This window comes from Astatotilapia calliptera, chromosome 20, assembly GCF_964374335.1.
Source record: "Astatotilapia calliptera chromosome 20, fAstCal68.1, whole genome shotgun sequence".
Lineage (NCBI taxonomy): Eukaryota > Metazoa > Chordata > Actinopteri > Cichliformes > Cichlidae > Astatotilapia > Astatotilapia calliptera.
In genome coordinates this window covers 11676258-11681575 of record NC_137441.1, presented here as the reverse complement: position 1 = coordinate 11681575, position 5318 = coordinate 11676258, and positions in this window count along the sequence as shown.

Genomic DNA, 5318 nt, shown 5'->3' with positions numbered 1-5318 from the left:
GAACCGTACAGGTCCGTACTAAGTGTGAGACTCTGCCGGGGGTGTCGGCGTTGATTAAAATGACACAAAAATCAATTCAGACCTGCTTACAGGCAACATTTGGCTTCTTTCTTTTTTAGAAGTGCCTGGCTTCAAACAAACGCCGTGTTCCTTCTCGTCTGTGCATAATATTTGCTTGTCAAAGAAGGATTCAAATAGTTGAAACCGCAGTCAAATAAATGTGGAACCTTCAAAGAGGGCAGCTTTGAAGTCATATTTTAGAGGAGAGGTGGATTTTAGTTGAACGGGTTTGTTTTTCTTTGATCACCTTTGCCTCAGTAAAAGTGGTACTTTCTCACGAGGCATCATTTATAGTGCTTTATTGGTGATTGATAATAATTTATAAATACATTATAGGTCATTTAGGAGCTATTAATCACAGATACCCAGCAGTCTAATAGATTACGTAGTGTGAACTTGGATTATATGAAACCTAGTTAAGCTCATTTCAAAATTAATCCATCTGAAATCAGTAGGTTTAGATTAATGCAGGCGTGCAAGCCAGGACTGGCCTGCTAAATGTTCCAGTATGATCGACTAAGATGAGATAAGATAAGATAACCCCTTATTGTCATTGCACAGTCATACCTAGTACAATAGTACAACGAAATTGGAAACTGTCCCACGTCGACACTAGGCACAACTAAACACAACACAACACAACACACCTTTGCAACGTGTAAAAACTGAGGCTAGACTTTGCATTGCAATTTGCACCAGGAAGCGCTGTGGTGCAAGTAATGTCTAGTAATGAGAGTTTTGTCATAAATTTAGGTCACTTTTGCAGCTTTCTTCTTTTAAAACCTTCTATACCACACTCAAGATTGACGCTGATGTGTGTCTTTAGGTTAGATAGTTAAGATAATAGTATCTCTTTATTATGACAGTAAAAGACATATTGGTGAAATTGCACATGATCGGGTTGATTTAATAAGGTTACAAATCCTGTCAAATTATCTGTAGTACAAAGAGTAGGCCTGTCTGTGTGCAACAATACAGTGCACATTACTAATGCTGAGATGTGTTCAGTGTAAGATTTCTAACTGACCAAAAAAAAAAAAAAAAACCTGAGGGTTACTTTTGTCATAGGATAGTATTCTGTTGATCAGACAAAAGACCTGGGCTGTAGTTTCAGCAGTGGGTCTTCTTGCAGCAACCTGGGACTGGCAGAAAGTTGACCTGGGGAGACACCATAACCTTGACAAACCTCAGACCTGATATGGTGCTAATATCAGACTCACTGAGGCAGTTGGTGGTCCTGCTAGAATTGACCATTCCCTGAGAAGACCAGATGGAAGAGGCTTCTTGCCAAGTAGAAGAAGCTTACAGGTGAAGCAAGGCATGGAAGACCCATTGTACCTCACTGTACTAGCCCATGAAATTGCTCAGGATCAAGGGACTGAACATCATTAATGCACCCGAGAAGACATCAAGATGGCTGTGGACCAAAAGGGGAGATCTGCAGATGACTTAAGCCACCTAGACACAAGCTGGAGACTGATCACCCGTGGCTAGGTTGCCTGGGTACTGGTGTCTGATGTTGAAAGACCTGAAACACCTGATGACGCTGGGTTTGGTTGCACTGTGGGTTGTTTGTTAAAACAAGCACTCTCATCACTACCTTTTGTCCCCAAAATAATTAAAAATGTTATTTACTGTTATTTGTTATTAATGTTGCTGTTTTGTCGAGCAGTCTTTAGGGTTTCCATGCAGAAGTGCTTTTTGAGCTGCACATTTCTCATTCAACTCAAATAATTGAGAAACATGTATATAAGAGAATTTAGTAATTTGAGAATCACTTTCCACCACTTTCATATTCTACAAAAATCTGCACAACTTTTTTTTTTCTTGGTAGTGATTTGCAGTTTTCCATTTTTGACATTCTTCTTTCTTTCGCCCTTTACCCCCAGTACAGGCCATGAACAAGACACCTCCAGAGTTTTCCCTCTGGGGAGAAAACACTCTTCCTAAAGCTAACACTACACATAAACTACACATTTCCTATCAACCATAATAAGAAATAAAAGTGAAAATATAAAATTGAAAGGATAAGTGAGAAATTAAGTGCTATGATATCCCAGGATAATCAATATTTTATGGTATCTTAGATGGGAAAGGGTGGAACATAAAATTGAAAGTTGAAATAACAAATTGATTTCCCTTGGACTGAGTGTCAAAGTATGATTTTTGCCATTACACCTTTTAATCTTTAGTGTAAAATTACTTCCAATGCATTCGTAGATAAAGTGTAAAAAGAAACTGCAGCAGTGAGACCTCTCAACAGCAAACTGCAGCAGCAACAATTTCATAACCAATGAAAACAAACTGAAATTTTACCCTTACAAGGACATGTATATTCTGAAAACTGAACCACAGTAGATGATGAATAGCCTGACCTGTCTTAAGAAAAAAAAAAGTTTAGTTTTAACAAAATGTGTCAGTTTTTCCACATTTGGTCAGTCAGCTGTCATTACAAAAACAAAACAAACGTTTCTACAGTAACTACAAGTCACTCCTTATTTTAACCACCTTACTTTGGTGTGGTATAGCAGAAAATGGGAAATGAATTTGTCAGTAAGAAAGTGATGTAAGTGATCGTGATTCAAATCTCCGGCTTGGATAAACAACCACTTTCATAGCACGACACCATTCTTCATGACTTCCTTTCCATTCTCCACCACGCTCCCTAGAGTAAATACAGTGAAAACTACAGAAACCATGCACACCCGCCTTGTCTGCATTACAAAGTCATCCTGTTTGGCTGGATTGGGCTTTTTTTTTTTTTTTTAGTCAGTTTTCAGGTCTGTGGGTCATATGTTTGATACCCCTGGGTTAAATCTTTTATTTCTCAATAGTTAAAAGTGTGCAAATATAAAGTGATCAGATGACCAGCAACTGAATTATGTGTGTTGACTGTAAGTTATGCTTCCAATAGTTTGCCTGCTTTTAAGACCACAGTATGTCAAGAGTTGGTCTGCTTTGCTGTTATCATTTCACATTGAGGATGTTAAAAGACAAGGACTATAAGCTGTAAAAAGCCCATTACAGCTCTATAGCTAGTTGAGTTACAGGCAATTTTTAACCTTTTTGTAAATTCAGTAAAGTCATAAATACCCAAAAAGTGACACATCCATGGTGTTTTCATTTGTGATATAGTCAAATTTTATTCAAATTAGTTACCATCCTGTAGCTGTTTTGTCTGCCCGATGGCTTTTTTAAGATGCATGCATGCATGCAGATCCAGTTTCTCTTCCTGTTGTTAAATGTGGACCTAAATATGAACAAGACCTTTAGAAGGTAAGATGTTTAGTTAGCCACACTTAGCAACAATCAGCTGTCTGCGTATCCTGTGACACCAGCTGGCAGTTTGCTATTCAAACTCAGAAAACCAAAGATCCTAAAGCTAAATCTAAACAATAACATAGCTTTAACAACACCAAGCTTTGACTTGAATTATTTAAGCACTTTAAAAACTACAGGTGAACTTTGAATGGCTTTTATTGACCAGTTTGAGCTATAAGAGGCCAGGATTACGGCTTTCTTTATGCTGACATAACAATTCAGTGTGTCAATATGTTTATGCTAATTTGGTTAAAATGACAGGAATATGTTCCATGCGATAAAAATTTTAAGTGCAATATTAAACATAATAAATTCTGACATGGACACAAGTTGTACCACCAAGTCTCTGATGATTTTATAACTAATCGATTTTACCACAAAAAACCCTTAACTAACATCTTTTAAAAATTTGGAGTTCATTTATTTTTGTTATCTAGCATTCGTTTCATGTGTTGTCTCTTTAGGACAGTAACGTATTAGATTATGTCTATTATATCGCAGTTACTGGCATAACTTTAAAAGATGGTTGTGGGACTTGGCGTGAAGTACATCTGTGTTCTGGGCACTCAAGTTCAAGTTTACAGCTTAAATACCAGTGTTAATTTAAGCTTGTCCACTGTAACCTGCTAATTTCTGTTTGTTTAAGGCTCAGTTTTATGAGTTGTCAGCCTTTGTAAACACCACTGTAGTGTCCTGTCTGATTTAGTTTAGGCACTGACGATAAATCAGGAGGCACTGCTTAGAAACCAAACCCTGTTCATCTCCAAGAAATGACTGTGATTACAGAGTTTACAGGAGCTGTTGGATTTTACTGTAAACTTATATTATTTTGGTTGTTTTTAATTAAATCAGAAGCAAGTGGAAACTATATACAGAACAAACATTGTTTAAAAGCTGATTCCATTTGATTTTTACAGAGAAAGCTGTGAGAGAACTAATTATATTGTTTTGAATGCATCTATGTACTGCGTTTAGCAGGTTGTATTCTTCCAAAGAAGGCATCAACCCTCTGAGGTCCACATGTAAGTCGGAATAGGTGACAATCCTAACCTTAACTTTAACTCTAAACCTAATCCAAATATATAACTCTTTATATAACTTTTTTAAATTTTGTATAAATTATTCATTAAAGTACAATTGGGGGAAAAAAAGAGAAAATAATCAATATAACTGCGCCACATCAAGAACTACTACTCTGTTTAATTTCTAAAAACAAGAAGAAATATGTTACAAGAACAAAATATTTTAACTAAGAGAGTTTTAAATATATATAGAAAAAATTGTAGTATTAGAAAAATGTTTGCGTGATCTTTTTTTTTTTTTTTCTAAGAAAAAAAGGTCAATGCATCATACATACATGCATCATATATACCCAATTAGGGTAAATCAATATAATAAATATTAATTAGCACAACAAATGTAAGCAAGAGTAAATAATTCAGTATTAATCAAAATACACTAGCGAAATAAATGTTCAGTTTTAAAATAAGAATAAGTTATTCAAAAAAAGTTTAACTCCTTCGTCTTTGTTGTGGATTACAAAGACGAAGAAGAAAATATCTCTTCCTCACAATCTTTCAGATCTTTACATATCAAGCATAAATGAGGCTTGTGTGTAGTAATAATAAATTGAGCTTGCCATACAATTATAATGTGAATAGAGCTGCTACAGGTCTTATAGCTTAATTACATAAAGAAATATGCTATTTACCATGTGTAAAATCATGAAATAACATACTGTTAAGATTTTTGTTTTTTGTTTTTTTTAATCATCTAAGAGTCTTTTTTTTATTTATTTATTTTTTTTTTTTGGGGGGGGTCCCCCATCCTGAAACCAAACCATTGGTTTTGAGTCATTACACAAAAAATCTGTGGATGTCTCTGACCTGACCCTCTCACATTTAGCTGTATTTGTTTGGTACTTTTAGAACTTTGCC